This window comes from Borostomias antarcticus (assembly GCF_949987555.1).
Source record: "Borostomias antarcticus genome assembly, chromosome: 20".
NCBI lineage: Eukaryota > Metazoa > Chordata > Actinopteri > Stomiiformes > Stomiidae > Borostomias > Borostomias antarcticus.
Window position 1 is genome coordinate 2094852 of NC_140253.1, and position 20096 is coordinate 2114947.

Here is a 20096-nt window from a genome sequence, read left to right on the forward strand (position 1 = left end):
TACACATTCACACACCAATGGCGGTAGCTGCCATGCAAGGTGCTAACCTGCTCATTGGGAGCAATTTGGAGTTAGGCGTCTAGCTCAAGGACTACTTCGACATGTGGACAGTCGGAGCTGGGATTCGAACCACTGACCCTTCGATCATTGAACGACCCGCTCTACCAACTGAGCTACAGCCGCCCCTAACAAAACCGACTCAAAACACACAATATAATAAACATTGATGAACAAAGAAACAGGGGACATGAGTACAGTAGTAAGTTGTTAAAGACTTACAGTATTAACCTTTCATTCATCTAGATATTTTCAGATAGCCTGTCACCTCTCTGTGTAAGGTCTGACTCCCACTTTCCCCAGAAGTCATTCCCTTTGTCCTTTCGGAGGTGGTTAACTATGGATACCATTCCCTGATAGTTCGAGGTTGCTCACGCAACATTCGTCTTGTCATGGCCTTTTTACCCGACGCCATGACGGCTTTCAAAAGGTATCTGTGTGTATGTTTCCCAGGTAAAAGGATACACAAGTGAATTCAATATCATAACCCAGGACTTGTCTGATGATGCTGTGAAGATTGTCCCAAAAGGGTTTAAGGACAGTAGCCCCGTCTGTTTGGAAGTTTATTTTGGCGTTTTTAAGATCCTAATACAGTTTTTCCAAGAGAAATCTCTCCGCTGTTGTGAGGCCGTAGTGGTAAGTTGTGTGTTGGAACATATGAATCTTCTGTTTCCCATTTTACCTTGACAATATGTTGTGTAGCTCAACTATATACCAGTAGAATTTAAAAATAATCTGTTGTGTGGCCTCGTAGCTCAACTACAGTATATACCTGTAGAATTCACCGTACTCTTTCTTGATAATTTTGGCAAAGATCCTTTCACATTCTTATCAAAATAATGTTGGAGTTGGAGATATCTATAAAAATCCTGTCGACCAAGGTCATATCTTTCCAGGGCCGGCCGCTGCTATAAGCAATATAAGCGTAACCTCTTCCTCCCTCTTCCTCCCTCCCTCTCTCTCTCTCTCCATCTCTCACCTGTTCCTCTCTGCTGTTTATGATCACCAGGTGTGCTCCTCTCCTTATACAGTCCTGTCTGCTCTCCTCCCAGGTTTTCTTCTCAGTAGAGACGTAGTGACAAGGGTTTAGAAATTAGTGAGGTCCAGATTTTTTTCCGTATAATTTGGCTACCACATGATTTTTGAATGAGCAAAATTCATACCAAAAAAATGACGCCTAGTAGCCCAAGCTATTCATTAAAAATTGAATATCTATAATTAAATCCAGAGGCACCTGTTGATAAAAATACTCTTACCTCTCTGTCATGTCTGTTCTCCTCTGTCAAACCTGTTCTCCTCTCTGCTCTTCAGTCTGTCCTGCTCGTTGTTCTCCTCTCTGTCATGTCTGTTCTCCTCTCTGTCATGTCTGTTCTCCTCTCTGTTCTTCTGTCTGTTCTCCCCTCTCTGTTCTTCTGTCTGTTCTCCTCTCTGTTCTTCTGTCTGTTCTCCTCTCTGTTCTTCTGTCTGTTCTCCTCTCTGTCATGTCTGTTCTCCTCTCTGTTCTTCTGTCTGTTCTCCTCTCTGTTCTTCTGTCTGTTCTCCTCTCTGTTCTTCTGTCTGTTCTCCTCTCTGTTCTTCTGTCTGTTCTCCTCTCTGTCATGTCTGTTCTCCTCTCTGTCATGTCTGTTCTCCTCTCTGTTCTTCTGTCTGTTCTCCTCTGCTCTTCAGTCTGTCTTGCTCCATGTTCTCCTCTCTGTTCTTCTGTCTGTTCTCCTCTCTGTCCTTCTGTCTGTTCTCCTCTCTGTTCTTCTGTCTGTTCTCCTCTCTGTTCTTCTGTCTGTTCTCCTCTCTGTCATGTCTGTTCTCCTCTCTGTTCTTCTGTCTGTTCTCCTCTCTGTTCTTCTGTCTGTTCTCCTCTCTGTCATGTCTGTTCTCCTCTCTGTCATGTCTGTTCTCCTCTCTGTTCTTCTGTCTGTTCTCCTCTCTGTTCTTCTGTCTGTTCTCCTCTCTGTCATGTCTGTTCTCCTCTGCTCTTCAGTCTGTCTTGCTCCATGTTCTCCTCTGTGTCCTCATGGTCACTTTTTAAAATAAAAACAAAACAAGTCTAGTGTATTCTGCCACAATATTTTGGGCAACTTCTTCTCTACTGTCTGACTAGTCTGTGGGAGGAGAAATAAGGGAGACCGATCATACCTTATTCATCATTACATCCCACTATGTTGCTTGAAGATAATTTCAAATTAATTGAATTCAAGTATGCAGTTATTATGAAAGCAGGTCATGGAAAATGGTTGTGCTACTATAGTGAGAAAATACTAATTAACATGTAATTTGGTAATTTTCGCATCTTTCCAATTTAAAGTCATATTTTAGAACACATCCATTGCCCATCAAACTAGCAATCATATTACCTACTAGTCTACACATTATTGGTCCAGTTCAGCATGTAGCCTACTAGGTTTGCAACTAGTCTGGTTAAATCTGTGCATTTGAGAAAAGGATAGGCACATCTGCAGCCCAATCAGCCTGACCTCTCTTTTGCTTTGGGGTTAGCTACTGTAGCTAGCTGTTTACATACACTAGATAAAACATTGGCTATCTCAAGCCAGCTAGACTTGAGTCCTGCACTCTTCAAATAAGTGAAATGCTGCATTGTACTGTGTATCAATATTGATGCTATTATGAATACTGTTAGATAATTTCATTTGAGTTAACAAACTCTCAGCCTGGCCTCTCTTTTTGCTTTGTGGTTACCTGTAGCTAGCTAGTGTTAGCTACCGGTAACGTCAATTAAATTAACATGTAGGCTACATCCCTTGTTTCCCTTCACTTACCATGGCACATCCTGTCCTCAAATCACAATGAATGTACTTAAGGCTACGACTGACAATAATATAGATACCATGCATAGTTTTGGCAACTGGGCAATTGATATGCTGCACAAGTAGTCTACTATAGCAGTAGCCTACACTTCATTCATGGCTAGCTAGCGATATCAGGTAGGCCTATTTTATGGCTTTGGTTTGGGTTGCTACGACTCGTTGTGTGGTCTGCTACTGTAGGTCATATCCAGGGGTAGGAAACATTGCTATAATGTAGGCTACTGTATGCATTGTAGGAAACATTGCTATCATGAAAGTCAGCAGTGAGAAAAGCATAAATAACATTTTTAAATATATATTTTAATGCAGAAAATATGAGTAAATGGCGCATATTTTTGTCTTTGGCAAGTGGCCATGGTATACGCGGGATAATGCATTCAGAGGTGTGCTGCTATCGAAAAATAATGCACTTAACTCTATGTGATAAGTCCCCACGTGCATTATTGTTCGATAACAGCACACCTCTATTATCCCTTACATACAGTAATGTCTGGTACAGTGTTCCTCTATCTATCATACGTCTCTCTGTCTATCATCTATCTCTCTATCTATCATCTATCTCTCTATCTATCATCTATCTCTCTATCTATCATCTCGTCTCTTTTTCCCCTCAGCAGCACGCCTCATAAATGAGTCAGGTGTCCCCCCCCCCCCCCCCCCCGAACTTGCACTACCTACACCACCCTGACCACCAGCCATTGCACTTTGTTGTCCCGTTGTTTCACTGTTCTGTCCTGTTTTGCACTTGTCTCTATTTGTGAAAAAGGAATTACTGTATGCACTTTAAATGTGAATATAAATTCTTATGTTACTGTAACATAATGGCGAATAAAGGATATCTGAATCTGATCCCTCTCTCTCTCTCTAACCTATAATCTATTAAATCAGTCAGTCTCCCCATGGAACTACAAACTGTACGTTATTTCACAAACATTCCCAACATAGTCCTCATTATATATCTTCATAAACAAAATTCCCCAAAGTCTTCATCATACTACATCATAAATCTTTATATCGTTAAAGGAATAAAAACATCAAATACATTTAGTATGCCTGAGAGAGAGGTGTACTGTACTTAACACAAAGATCACAGTACTTTATCATCTGCTTCCACCTCCATCAGACCCCTCTCTCACAGATCCAGTTGGAACGTTGATCACAATAATAGTCATTCCAACTATTCACCGTCCGAACACAGTCCTCTTCTCTTGTCGAACCACCATTATTAGGCTCACCACTTGCCCAGTACCTACAAAGTTAAACAACAAGAGATCGTAAGAGATCAACAACAAGAGATTGTAATACACAACCAGTCAGTCACACACTGAGGGAGGTACCAGTACCTACAGAGTTAAACAACAACACACAACCAGACAGTCACACACTGAGGGAGGTACCAGTACCTACAGGGTTAAATAACAACACACAACCAGACAGTCACACACTGAGGGAGGTACCAGTACCTACGGGGTTAAACAACAACACACAACCAGACAGTCACACACTGAGGGAGGTACCAGTACCTACAGGGTTAAACAACAACACACAACCAGACAGTCACACACTGAGGGAGGTACCAGTACCTACAGGGTTAAACAACAACACACAACCAGACAGTCACACACTGAGGGAGGTACCAGTACCTACAGGGTTAAACAACAACACACAACCAGACAGTCACACACTGAGGGAGGTACCAGTACCTACAGGGTTAAACAACAACACACAACCAGACAGTCACACACTGAGGGAGGTACCAGTACCTACAGGGTTAAACAACAACACACAACCAGACAGTCACACACTGAGGGAGGTTGGATCATGACAACTGCAGGTGGTTCCTAGCATAGCCATGAACATGAAGAGTTCTGTCAATGAAAGCACTGGAAGCCATACAGCTCTGGTTTCTACAGCCTGTTGTTACCCCCACCCCAGCGAAAGCACAGGGCGAGAGGTTATGTTTTCGGTAGCGTGTGTTGGTGTATTCATTTACTGTGTATTTAGCACAATTACATAAAAACTACCAGATCGATTTTCACGTAACTTGTGGGAGACGTGTAACATCGGTCAACTTAGAACTCAGAGCGGATCCGAAACACAGTTGATGAGCCGCCCAAACACGGCCAAATATTACCAGACTGTTTAGAGTGAAACTCAGTGTAGAGGTGTAGCATAGGCCAACTGAGAACCCGTTAAATTTTGGAGAGGATCTGAATCACAGTGCTGGTCCACGAGCCGTTTCTTGATTTGTCCATTCACCTTTTTGACATTTGACATTTATTTTTTGGACCAAGATTACGCAAAAACTACCAGACCGCTTTTCATGAAACTTGGTGGAAGGGTATAGCATGGGCCAACTTGTAACTCATTAAATTTTGGAACAGATCTAAATCACGGGGCGGGTCCACAAGCCGCCCAAACATGGCTAGCCATTCACCTCCATTCATTTATTGGACTCAGGAGTAAAAAATGTCCCCACGTTCATTGTCAATGTGGGTAATAGAAATGTCAATATCTCAACATGGGAAGGTCACAGAGACACAGGGTTTGGACTTGCATAAAGCTCTTGACCTAATGAATACAGCAATACCAAACATCATCTCCTTCTCGCACGCACGTGCACAGAGCCATGAAATGCATTCATGGGCAGAGGTCTGTGCTCTCCAAGCACCATTTCTAGTTTTGTTATAGAGCCTGAAGAAGGAGTAGTTTTCTCTTACTCTGTGGTCAGTGGTGTTCCGTCCACCCAGGTCCAGGTCCCCTCTACATCTCTGTCAGTCAGACCGATCCACACTACCTTGTTGAAGGTAACGAGAAATTCCTGTCATGGAGAAAGATTAAAAAATTTGTAAGGGATAATACACGACGAGGAGGCAAACACTCACGACTTGCTTCTTGATTCCAAGCTGCTTCTGAACGGTATGAAAACCAAAGCGATGCTCTTTTCTCCTAAGTCTGTGTCCTCCTGCCTCTCCATTGACACCCTTGACGGTGTCTCTGTTGAGTTTGTTGACACATACAAATATCTGGGCTTTTGGCTGGACAGAAATCTAAACTTTAAACATCATATTGATCCCTAACTAAGAACCTGACATTTACTCTTGGCTTCCTTTACAGACTTAAAGCTTGTTTTTCAACCTCTTCGCGTAAAAGGTTGGTCTCTGGCTTATTCCTGTCCCAGCTTAACTACGGCGATACTATCTATAGATTTGCCTGTCCCACTGTTTTGGCCAAACTTGAGACCACTCTACCATGCTGCACTGAGATATATATATCAAACGCACCTTATAGGACTCATCATTGCACACTGTATAGCCTAACTGGGTGGCCCTCACTTACTGTGCAGCACTGGTTTATATTATTGTATTATATAATATTATTGTATAAGGCCATTTTAGGCAAGTTACCTCTGTATATATGTTCCAGTTTTGTACCAGTTTGTGACTCTTACAACCTCAGATCCAGTGCCTGGATACGGTCCCAGGTACCTGCTGTGTGGACTGAGGCTGGGAAAAGTTTGCTTCGCCTCGTGGAGTAATTAGCCTCCACGTCGTGCATTATTTTTCGATAACTGCACACCTCGAAGTGTATTATCCCGCTTATACCATGGCCACTTGCCAAAGACAAAAATGATGTGCCATTTACTCATATTTTCTACATTAAAATATAAAGAAATATATAACTTCTGCTCTGCTTACTGCTGACTTCGATTATAGTCCCATAGTACTAAATCACGTTGTTATAGAATTACAAATTGTATATCATATTTCCTGGAGGAACAGCGATGACATCCAATAGGTAACATGGGTTTTAAACCGTTAGTGAAATGGAAAGTGTCCGTTACCTTTTCTTTCAGTAATGGGTGCGTTAAGTAGCTGAGCGCTCACTCTTAGAATGCTCACTGTGAGCGCTGAGCGGTTATTAAAACCACTTAACGGTCTGCTCTAACTGAGCGCTGAGTTGCAAAGATATTAATAGGGATTCACAGTTTGTATGACACAAGAAAACCGTTATCTAACCATCCGACACCTCAGGAAGGGAAAGCGGGGGACCATCCAAGCTGTATACAGCAAGGAAGGGACACTACTGACCTCAACTGAGGAGGTTGTTGAGCGTTGGAAGGAGCACTTTGAGGAACTCCTGAACCCGACTAATCCACTCTCTACGATCGAGGCAGAACCGGAAGATGATGGGGGGTCATCGTCAATTTTCCTGGAGGAGGTCACTGAGGTAGTCAAACAACTCCACAGTGGCAAAGCCCCAGGGACTGATGAGATCCGTCCAGAAATGCTGAAGGCGCTGGGCGTTGAGGGGCTGTCTTTGTTGACACGCCTCTGTAACATTGCGTGGAAGTCTGGGTCAGTGACAAAGGAGTGGCAGACTGGGGTGGTGGTCCCAATATTAAAAAAGGGGACCAGAGAGTGTGTGCCAATTAGAGGCATCACATTACTCAGCCTCCCAGGGAAAGTGTACTCCAAGATGCTGGAAAGGAGGGTCCGGCCGATAGTTGAACCTCAGATCGAAGAGGAACAATGCGGATTTCGTCCTGGTCGTGGAACCACTGACCAGCTCTTCACTCTCGCAAGGATCTTGGAGGGGGCTTGGGAGTTTGCCCAACCTGTCTACATGTGTTTTGTGGACTTGGAGAAGGCTTACGACCGGGTCCCTCGAGAGGTCTTGTGAAGGGTTATGCGGGAGTATGGGGTGAGGGGATCCCTACTTAGGGCCATCCAATCCCTGTATACCCAGAGCGAGAGCTGTGTCCGTGTCCTCGGCAGTAAGTCGTCTTCCTTTCCGGTGGGGGTTGGTCTCCGCCAGGGCTGCGCTTTGTCACCAATCCTGTTTGTGATTTTCATGGACAGGATATCGAGGCGTAGTCGTGCGGAGGTGGGTTTGCAGTTCGGTGAGCTGGGGATCACGTCGCTGCTATTTGCAGATGATGTGGTCCTGATGGCATTATCTGCCTGCGACCTCCAGCTCTCTCTGGATAGGTTCGCAACTGAGTGTGAAGCGGCTGGGATGAGAATCAGCACTTCTAAGTCTGAGGCCATGGTTCTCAGCAGGAAACCGGTGGCCTGTCCGCTCCGAGTAGGAAATTAGTCCTTACCCAAGTGAAGGAGTTCAGGTATCTGGGGGTCTTGTTCACAAGTGAGGGAACCATGGAGAGGGAGCTTGGCCGGAGAATCGGAGCACCTGGTGCGGTTCTGCAGTCGCTTTACCGCTCTGTTGTGACGAAAAGAGAGCTGAGCTAAAAGGCAAAGCTCTCGATCTACTACTTCGTTCCCACCCTCACCTATGGTCATGAAGGATAGGTCATGACCGAAAGAACAAGATCACGGATACAAGCGGCCAAAATGAGTTTTCTCCGGAGGGTGGCTGGGGTCTCCCTGAGAGATCGGGTGAGAAGTTCAGTCATCCGGGAGAGACTCTGAGTAGAGCCGCTGCTCTTATATTCAGGTCAATACAGTAATTTCAGATCAATACAGTAATTTCTCTCTCTGTGTCACAGACAAAGATTTTTTTTTAAAGAAAAAAAAGATTATTGTTTGTAATACAATGCATGGTTATAGCTTCAAGGTTTGGCCCCTCCCTTTCTCTCTCTCGCTCTCTCCCTCTCTCTCTCTTCCTCTGTTCCATTCTCGACATCTCTACATCCCTCTGTTCCTGTCTCTCTCTCTTTCTCTCTCTCTCTCTCTCTCTCTCTCCATCTCTCACCTGTTCCTCTCTGCTGTTTATGATCACCAGGTGTGCTCCTCTGCTTATACAGTCCTGTCTGCTCTCCTCCCAGGTTTTCCCCTCAGTAGAGACGTAGTACCAGCTGCAGCCAAACCTCTTCCATCCAGCGATGCTCTCTACAATACAACAGGACACAGACACACCTGTGATTAATTTATAATGACAAACTTCTTCCAGTCTTCACAGTGGGTTTTCTTTCTTCAGATAACGTACCACAAAGTCTCCTCTGAAGGTTATCTCTCTCTCTGGTCAGGTTGTTGTAACTGGACTGTAGCTGGTCTCTCTCTATGGTCAGGTTGTTGTAACTGGACTGTAGCTGGTCTCTCTCTCTGGTCAGGTTGTTGTAACTGGACTGTAGCTGGTCTCTCTCTCTGGTCAGGTTGTTGTAACTGGTCTGTAGCTGGTCTCTCTCTCTGGTCAAGTTCTGGTTACTGGACTGTAGCTGGTCTCTCTCTCTGGTCAGGTTGTTGTAACTGGTCTGTAGCTGGTCTCTCTCTCTGGTCAAGTTCTGGTTACTGGACTGTAGCTGGTCTCTCTCTCTGACCAAGTAATCATACTGGGTCAGTGGTCCATTTCTCACCACACCTTCATCTGTTTTAATTCTGGTATCTGTTGAGGAAACAGGTACTAGAACATTATTTCTACATACAATGTAAAACAAGGTCATTAACAGGTCATTAAGTTCTTCATTTACAGAAAACATTAGATCTGAAAGTATATATCGTATTATATGAGAGATACTCACAGCTGACTCCCAGGCCTATGATCCCAGCCAGTAGGAGAACACACAGCAGCCCCAGACACACTGCAGCAACACTGGAGAGGCTCCACTCTGGACTCCCAGCACCTGACCACAGAGATCACTCTTACTGTGTGTGTGTGTGTGTGTGTGTGTGTGTGTGTGTGTGTGTGTGTGTGTGTGTGTGTGTGTGTGTGTGTGTGTGTGTGTGTGTGTGTGTGTGTGTGAGTTACCTGGTCCACCTCCTGGTCTGCTATTTGAGGTCATGTCTTCTTCATTGTTTCCTTGTTCAGGAGAATAATCAACTTCATCATAACTATTGATACCCTCCTCCTGATCCATTCTTCCCTCACTGCTGATCTGGTTGTATCCAGACATCTCCATGTTGACTGAGTCGGCTCTGAGTCGGACCTCTCTCTCTCTCTCTCTCTCTCTCTCTCTCTCTTTCTCTCTCTCTCTCTCTCTCTCTCTCTCTCTGGATCTTTAATAATGTGAAAGAAGTCACCCCTCACGTTATCATGTCAGGAAGCTACACAAGAGGAAGATGATAAAACAATGGTTCTGGTCCTGGTCCTTTCCGCCCTGCTCGCCCCCTGCTCCCGGCCTGGACTCTCTGGCCCTGTTGCCCCCCTCTCACCCCTGCCTCTCCTCCCAGTGACTCTCTGCTCCAGCACCTCTGTGTGCCCCCGCACCACGAGAGGCTACAGTGAAGAGCTCCCAGCACGGCTCCACCACACACCTGACCTTTGAACCCACAGAGACGTGACTGCCTGCTGCAGCCCTCCTACCCTGCACTTCCTGTCACTCCCCCTGAGGCTTTTGGGCACCTTGGCGCCATGTAATGCTTTGTCTCCCTGTGTGTGTGGTCATGTAATGCTTTGTCTCCTTGTGTGTGTGGTCATGTAATGCGTTGTCTCCCTGTGTGTGTGGTCATGTAATGCTTTGTCTCCTTGTGTGTGTGGTCATGTAATGCTTTGTCTCCTTGTGTGTGTGGTCGTGTGTTCGTTGTCCTGTTTTCCCTGTGTTTAGTTTGTCTCCCAGCCCCAGCTCTGTAGCCACTAGTTCCCCCCTAGTCCCACTCTAGTCCCTGTCCTAGTCCCACTCTAGTCCCTGTCCTAGTCCCACTCCAGTCCCTGTCCTAGTTCCTGTCCTAGTCCCACTCCAGTTCCTGTCCTAGTCCCACTCTAGTCCATGTCCTAGTCCCACTCCAGTCCCTGTCCTAGTCCCACTCTAGTCACTGTCCTAGTCCCACTCTAGTCCCTGTCCTAGTTCCTGTCCTAGTCCCACTCTAGTCCCTGTCCTAGTTCCTGTCCTAGTCCCACTCTAGTCCCTGTCCTAGTCCCACTCCAGTCCCTGTCCTAGTTCCTGTCCTAGTCCCACTCCAGTCCCTGTCCTAGTTCCTGTCCTAGTCCCACTCTAGTCCCTGTCCTAGTCCTGGTGCTCCCAGCTCTAGACCCCCTACTCCTGTGATCCAATTCTAGAGCCCCTACTCCTAGTCCCTCTAGTCTCTCTAGTCCCTCTAGTCTCTCTAGTCCCTCTAGTCTCTAGTCCCTCTAGTCTCTCTAGTCCCTCTAGTCTCTCTAGTCCATCTAGTCTCTCTAGTCCCTCTAGTCTCTCTAGTCACTCTAGTCCCTCTAGTCCCCTAGTCTCTCTAGTCCCTCTAGTCTCTCTAGTCCCTCTAGTCTCTAGTCCCTCTAGTCTCTCTAGTCCCTCTAGTCTCTCTAGTCCATCTAGTCTCTCTAGTCCCTCTAGTCTCTAGTCCCTCTAGTCTCTCTAGTCCCTCTAGTCTCTCTAGTCCATCTAGTCTCTCTAGTCCCTCTAGTCCCTCTAGTCTCTCTAGTCTCTAGTGTCTATAGTATCCTCTACTGTAGCTCCTCTGGTCCTCTCTAGTCCCTCTAGTCTCTCTAGTCTCTCTAGTCTCTCTAGTCCCTCTAGACTCTCGTCTCTAGTCTCTCTAGTCTCTCTAGTCTCTCTAGTCCCTCTAGTCTCTAGTCTTTCTAGTCTCTAGTCTCCTCTACTGTTCATCCTCTGGTCCTCTCTAGTCCCTCTAGTCTCTCCAGTCTCTAGTCCCTCTAGTCTCTCTAGTCTCAAGTCTCTCAAGTGTTTTTAGTCTCTAGTCTCTAGTCCCTCTAGTCTCTAGTCCCTCTAGTCTCTCTAGTCTCTAGTCTCTCTAGTCTTTCTAGTCTCTATTCTCCTCTACTGTAGCTCCTCTGGTCCTCTCTAGCCCCTCTCTCCCCGATTAGAGTCCCATTCTGTTCCCTGCTCTAGTTCCCAGCCCTTAGTTCTGTTCCCACTCTAGTCCTAGCCCAGTCCCTATTCCAGTCCTCACCTCGGTTCCTGATCCCTTGAGTCCTAGTTTCCTCTGAACACTATGTTCATTTTTCAGTGCTGTTTTTACACACTAGAACATGTACAGAGCTGAGCAGTTCTATTCCATGACACCTTCACCGGCACCCGGATCTGGAGTTTCTGTGTGCGGCCAGAAGTCATGTTGAGACAAAGTAGTTCAGAGGTCAAATCCTGGGGTTCAGTGGAGCTCTTAGTATTTAAGTCCCGGTCACATGTTTGAGGGAAACTGCTCAGTTGCTTGTTGTCTTTAGATGGAAATGATCAAGTATCTTAATGTGAGGGTCAGTGACACGGTGATCACACAGATTTCAACTCTAATTGAAAACAAAAAAACGATGTTTTTCGTGATGAGTCTGGGTTTGGTGAAAACGCCAAATGACAAGGAATTCAAATGACCGCCACAACCTTAACTCTACCACTACAATAACAACCTTAACTCTACCACTACAATAACAACCTTAACTCTACCACTGCAATAACAACCTTAACTCTACCACTGCAATAACAACCTTAACTCTACCACTACAATAACAACCTTAACTCTACCACTACAATAACAACCTTAACTCTACCACTACAATAACAACCTTAACTCTACCACTGCAATAACAACCTTAACTCTACCACTACAATAACAACCTTAACTCTACCACTACAATAACAACCTTAACTCTACCACTACAATAACAACCTTAACTCTACCACTACAATAACAACCTTAACTCTACCACTGCAATAACAACCTTAACTCTACCACTGCAATAACAACCTTAACTCTACCACTACAATAACAACCTTAACTCTACCACTACAATAACAACCTTAACTCTACCACTACAATAACAACCTTAACTCTACCACTGCAATAACAACCTTAACTCTACCACTACAATAACAACCTTAACTCTACCACTACAATAACAACCTTAACTCTACCACTACAATAACAACCTTAACTCTACCACTGCAATAACAACCTTAACTCTACCACTACAATAACAACCTCAACTCTACCACTACAATAACAACCTTAACTCTACCACTACAGTAACAACCTTAACTCTACCACTACAGTAACAACCTTAACTCTACCACTACAGTAACAACCTTAACTCTACCACTACAATTACAACCTCAACTCTACCACTACAATAACAACCTTAACTCTACCACTACAATAACAACCTTAACTCTACCACTACAATAACAACCTTAACTCTACCACTACAATAACCACCTTAACTCTACCACTACAATAACAACCTTAACTCTACCACTACAATAACAACCTTAACTCTACCACTGCAATAACAACCTTAACTCTACCACTACAATAACAACCTTAACTCTACCACTACAATAACAACCTTAACTCTACCACTACAATAACAACCTTAACTCTACCACTACAATAACAACCTTAACTCTACCACTACAATAACAACCTTAACTCTACCACTACAAAAACAACCTTAACTCTACCACTACAATAACCACCTTAACTCTACCACTACAATAACAACCTTAACTTTACCACTACAATAACAACCTTAACTCTACCACTACAATAACAACCTTAACTCTACCACTACAATAACAACCTTAACTCTACCACTACAATAACAACCTTAACTCTACCACTACAATAACAACCTCAACTCTACCACTACAATAACAACCTTAACTCTACCACTGCAATAACAACCTTAACTCTACCACTACAATAACAACCTTAACTCTACCACTACAATAACAACCTTAACTCTACCACTGCAATAACAACCTTAACTCTACCACTACAATAACAACCTTAACTCTACCACTACAATAACAACCTTAACTCTAATGGTAAATTTCCCACTTACCATTTATCTCTACCGCTGCAATAACAAGGTTGTTCCAGCACAAAGCTTTGACAGCTGTTACAGTTCTGTAGCTATGTTGGGATGATATGATAGAGAGTACAGCTGTTACAAGTGTTGTAGCTATGTTGGTCTACTGTTCTTCGAGGTGACCACTAATAGATAGATGATATGATAGAGAGTACAGCTGATACAGTACTATAGCTATGTTGGTCTACTGTTCTTCAACATAAGCACTAATAGATAGATGATATGATAGAGAGTACAGCTGATACAGTACTATAGCTATGTTGGTCTACTGTTCTTCAACATAAGCACTAATAGATAGATGATATGATGGGGAGTGCAGGTCAGAATGAAACACAGATCCTGATGGTGATGGTGATGGTGGATGAGATAAATGTAGACAGCTGTAGTTAGAGGGTTTGTGTTCAAACGTTGGTATTTTTGGACATGGTACATTTCATGTAGGCTACAATGGATTGGACTCCATCTCATTTTGCTGGATTGGATTCGAACTGACAGCCGCTGGATGGAAGCATCACTGGTAAGTAGTGTCATATTTATTATTTCTGATGACATAGGCTCGTCTTCGCCTAGATGCTGCTGGCTAAAACAGCTTTGTTTGTTGCTGCTTGTGCTGTAGACCGTCGTGTCTGCTTGGTTGTATTTAGGTCATGACTACACATTGCTTGGACACTTGTAGTTTGTTGTTGTAGATAGATTATGTGGCTTGGTTGTGTTGTAGGCTATATGGCTGTGTGGCTGTATGGACATCAGCATCACTGAATGTCAAACTGTGTATCCATTTGCCTTCTATCCTTGGGTGCCTGAACCCCATGGCGCCGACCATGTGTCACATGTGTCATTGTACTTAAAGGACAATGCTCGTTTTTGACAACCTGGACCTTATTTGCGGCATATTATAAGACGTTTGATTCACCGAGATAACTTTGGTGTAATTCGGAGGCCTGTAGAAGAAATTTAAAATCCAGCACGAGCCAAGTATATCCATGTTATGGCGGCGGACGGGGCACTGAGAATGCAGCTTCTAAAAAATCTATTTTCTGCCGCGAAACGGTTGTTTTCATCAATCTGTCTTTATGAATCGCTAGTTGTGCTTACATAGAGCGTAGGCCTGTTGTGGTTTTTCACATGCCTCTGTAATATGATCTTTAAAAACGTCTTTAGAAACGAAATAGCTTCCTCACTTGCTCCAGCACGCATGCGCACAGCGTGCTGGAGCAACGCTTGCGCGCTGTGCGCATGCGTGCTGGAGCAAGTGGGGAAGCTATTTCGTTTCTAAAGAGTTTCTAAAGATCATATTACAGAGGCATATGAAAAACCACAACAGGCCTACTGTGGTTTTGCTGCTGCAGTTCCGGGCTAAAAGCGAGTCACTGCAGCACTGGAGCTCTGAGGCTCACGTTGTGTAGCAGTTCCTCAGAAGCAAAGAAAGAAGTCCATAGCAGTGCAGATGCCCCAAACAGTCCACAAATCCACCAAACAAAATCCTTACCCGGATTCGGAAGGAATGTCAAGATGAATGAACTACTTGTTACTAAAGAATGCAAAAAGGGTTAAAAAACGAATAAAAAAGACAAGTTACAAACGAAACATGAACAAACACTGAACAGAGACAATAGAGATGCTGCCATCTTGGAAAGGGCCGGGGTTGGTTAGCCGGAGTAAGACCTGTCTGTTATGGGTACAGTCTCTCAGTTTCCTGAGAAAGTAAAGCCGTTGCTGGGCCTTTTTAACAATAGTGCAAGTGTTGGACTGCCAGCTAAGATCGTTGTTGTTTTGTATTATTAGTCTCCATCACATATATCATTAATAGCAGGAAACATCAAATAGGTTCAGCATTACTGCCTGAGACAGAGGTGTTCTTAAAACAGTTTAGTTTATTTGACAGTAGAGAATTAAGACAATAGATGATTACATCACAGCTTTGTGATTGTCAAAGATGACTCAATGAATTCTCAGAAGTATTTCCATTGTGAATCTTCATGTGTCGACAGTAAAGATGGCGAAAGAACAAATGGCTAGGCAGCATCCAACAAGAAACAAACTACTATAGCTAGAAATCATAAAACAAGACATCCTTAACAATAACACAGCACAGCCAGAGCAAAAATCTAAACAACAACCACAACATTACTGGGACTGGCGTTATGTTACTTATAGGCTGACATTCCTATGTTTCTATATTACTCTATATCCATAAGCCAGGTTTAAATTATTATTATTTTTTATATCTATGCTTCTGAAATGCCATGGTAACATCCAGTTCACAGCTCCACAAAACATAATAGAACACTTAGCCATGTTGGTTTTGAACCTGGGCTCAGATCAGAGTACTGAATCATCTGACTGTATTCACATCAGACCTGTCTCTCACAGATCCAATACTGATGGCTATTACAGCTATTGTCATTCCAGTTATTCACAGAATCTGTATATACACCAATTATCTCAGCACAGTCCTCCCTCTCTGGTGTTCCACCATTAGGCTCACCACTGGCCCAGTACCTACAGGGTTAAACAACAACACACAACCAGACAGTCACACACTGAGGGAGGTACCAGTACCTACAGGGTTAAAAAACAACACACAACCAGACAGTCACACACTGAGGGAGGTACCAGTACCTACAGGGTTAAACAACAACACACAACCAGACAGTCACACACTGAGGGAGGTACCAGTACCTACAGGGTGAAAAAACAACACACAACCAGACAGTCACACACTGAGGGAGGTACCAGTACCTACAGGGTTAAACAACAACACACAACCAGACAGTCACACACTGAGGGAGGTACCAGTGTAACCCATGTTAAGGGCTCTCCCAGGGTGGGATTTGAACCCATTCTCTCCCGCTTGTGAATCGGATGCACTGGGTTGAAATCAAATTGCCAGCTTTCCGTGGCATTCCTGGCATGTAGGACATGTGGTCACTTGAGTCAGAGGACCCTAGATTGAACTGAGGGTCAAGTGATGTTGGAAGCAATACTGACAAACAACGCAGTAACACCTGTTAGACTGGCAATCAAAAGACATTCAACCTCTCATTGGTGCTAAGTTAGTCATGTCCAGCATACAGCTGAAGCCACAGACCGACCACAAATAGAGGAAGAAAGCTGTTTATTTTCGTCACGTCTTCTCAGAAGTGACGTGACTAATATTCTGGATAAGCAACATGTCATAATCCCTGAGTGATTTGGCTCTTTAGAAATGCATATCCCTCTAGGTGAAATCAGACATTAATCTGACATTGTGGATTACAACAGACACATTAGCTGCATTTACATGGACCCTAATATTCCACTGATAATCTGAATAATAATGCCTCATGTAACCACCTCAGTGGGAAGAGAGTGATCTGATCCGCCCTGATCGGATGGGTTGAAAGCTGTGATGTAAACGGTTGATAATCTGTTCAATAGGAAAATATTAGCGCCTGATAACCATGGGAACACTAATGAGAGATAGAATCAGCCCAGATGAGAGAGAGGCAAGCAAAGTGGATCAGGTTGAAAACTCAAAACGGAGAGGATATTCTTAAGCTTCCCAGAATGGTGGACAACATGTTGTCAGTGGAGCAGGAAGTGTGTAATGTCCTCATGTCTGGTGGGCGGGTTGAGAAAATCTAGAGACTGTGTGTATGAGTGTGTGTGCGTGCGTGTGTGCGTCCGTATGTGTACATCATAGTTGTTTTTCCATTGCAATGCGCCATCTTCCCTCTGGCTGAATGTCACAACCACTGTGTGTAGCTGCCTGTCACCAGACCACAGGAAACAGTGGGGGGTCAGGCCTGTCCTCCTGACCAAGGCTATGTCCTCTCACAGTCACCAACTTTTCTTCTTCCTTTCCGTCTAAAACCATCATATCATGACCATGATCTGATATGACAGGACTGATAACAGCTGTGTGGAGGAGGGCATGGTTCCACCTATGAACTAATATATATATATAACCTGTGGACAGGAAGCTAGAACAGGAAGTGACTCTGAACCTGAGCTGTGAGAGTGTCTTTGTGAGGGTGGTCCGTCTGTCCATCATGACCAGGGTGGTCCATCTGTCCATCATGACCAGGGTGGTCCATCTGTCCATCATGACCAGGGTGGTCCATCTGTCCATCATGACCAGGGTGGTCCATCTGTCCATCATGACCATGTCCATCCGTCTGTCCATCATGACCAGGGTGGTCCGTCTGTCCATCCATGGATAAATGCACTTTGTACCTCCCAGGTTCAACAAACTTCTCATTCCTGGTACTAAACCACTTAGGGGAATCTCTAATCTCACTTCAAGCCCCCGTACGCTGATGTACAGTATACACATGCAGAAATGAATGCTGGCACACCCACGTGCACACACACATGCACACACACGTGCACACCCACGTGCACACCCATGTGTAACAGGTGTCACAGTGTTGCAGCGTAGCTTCCACCCTCACTTTTCTCACTCTGTGTTCGAACTCAGGTCCTCTGACTCTCAAACACACGTGACCGCCTCTCAAACACACGTGACCGCCTCTCAAACACACGTGACCGCCTCTCAAACACACGTGACCGCCTCTCAAACACACGTGACCGCCTCTCAAACACACGTGACCGCCTCTCAAACACACGTGACCGCCTCTCAAACACACGTGACCGCCTCTCAAACACACGTGACCGCCTCTCAAACACACGTGACCGCCTCTCAAACACACGTGACCGCCTCTCAAACACACGTGACCGTCTCTCAAACACACGTGACCGCCTTTCAAACACACGTGACCGTCTCTCAAACACACGTGACCGCCTCTCAAACACACGTGACCGCCTCTCAAACACACGTGACCGTCTCTCAAACACACGTGACCGCCTCTCAAACACACGTGACCGCCTCTCAAACACACGTGACCGCCTCTCAAACACACGTGACCGTCTCTCAAACACACGTGACCGCCTCTCAAACACACGTGACCGCCTCTCAAACACACGTGACCGCCTCTCAAACACACGTGACCGCCTCTCAAACACACGTGACCGCCTCTCAAACACACGTGACCGCCTCTCAAACACACGTGACCGCCTCTCAAACACACGTGACCGCCTCTCAAACACACGTGACCGCCTCTCAAACACACGTGACCGCCTCTCAAACACACGTGACCGGCTTTAGCCACCGACAACTGCGAGTGAGTTTAATCAAATGGCACCAGATGACTGGTCTTGGTCCAGCTGCAGTAGCTAGACCTAGGTGAGCACTCTTGTTTTTGCATAAATATGCATGTGTATCATGTAAAGCTGTACATAACATAGCATAACTGTGCATGTAAGAGTCATGTGTGTTTGTGTGTGTATTTACACTTGTTTTGCATGCATATGCATGTGTAGTACGCATGTGTAATGTGCATGACTGTGCAAAAATGTGTGTTTGTGTATGTGCCTGTGTGTGTGTGTGTGTGTGTGTGTGTGTGTGTGTGTGTGTGTGTGTGTGTGTGTGTGTGTGTGTGTTGGTATTGTTTCCGGTCATCTCAGTGATCTCTAAGGCTCTTAACCACATGGAGGTTGAGAACACTGTGCTAGAGTTTGGGGTTGAGAACACCGTGCTAGAGTTTGGGGTTGAGAACACCGTGCTAGAGTTTGGGGTTGAGCTGAACGTCTTTTTCTTTCTCACCATCGTTTGTCATTTCTCAACATGTGATAGATGATAACCTTTAATAGATCAAGAATACATATACTTGTTTTTATACAAGAATAAAAAAACAACATAATAAATAGGTAGTGCATACAATACAACAATAATAGTGAAATACTAAAACAGGAAAAATAGTAAAATAGCTGAAGCTTTAAAAAATAACAATTACAAGACTGTAAATAACTATATAAAACTCCATTGTAAAGTGACAGGTGATACACGTGTGTGTGTGTGTGTGTGTGTGTGTGTGTGTGTGTGTGTGTGTGTGTGTGTGTGTGTGTGAGAGAGAGAGAGACAGACAGGGAGAGAGAGAGAGAATACACAATAGATAATAAGATTGTAGCTCTGTGGAAGAGTTTGCCTCTGGGGAAGCTCTCCAGTCAAAACAGGTCTCCTAAATCACCCCCAAAAAGTGTCTTTGAATGGAAGGACAGAGACGCACCACTAAGCTTATATTTCCCATATTTGATATGAAGCTATGGTACTGTAACTTGATATTTTATTGAAATATGTTAATACAGTTCACACAAAGCAACAGAAAACTATTAAAAAAAACATGTACAGGCCATTTACAAACATACCAGAATAGTCTTCATCATATATCTTCATAACAAACATTGTGAGTGGAACATAAAAATGATACAGACTTACAAATGTATATAAAACACAGATATCTCATAAAATCATGTGCAGGCTGTGCACATACAGTTCTCAGTACCATTAACCCTGGTGATAATAATAATGATCAGGGGGTGAGATATCAAAAGCAGAGACATGGAAATCAACCCCATCACACCCAGCAAGTCACACCAATACATCTACTGCCTGAGAGA

The 20096-nt window shown here is 44.4% G+C and overlaps 1 pseudogene across 1 annotated transcript; it reads right to left on the reverse strand.

The window, feature by feature from the left end:
• Positions 1–4110: 4110 nt before the first annotated feature.
• Positions 4111–9738, reverse strand: LOC311322364 (annotated as a pseudogene). Its single transcript has 5 exons — positions 9708–9738; positions 9361–9447; positions 8829–9152; positions 8595–8731; positions 4111–4128 (listed from the first exon to the last, which is right to left on the reverse strand). The product of its transcript is annotated as an uncharacterized misc_RNA (transcript).
• Between the last annotated feature and the right edge of the window lie 10358 nt (positions 9739–20096).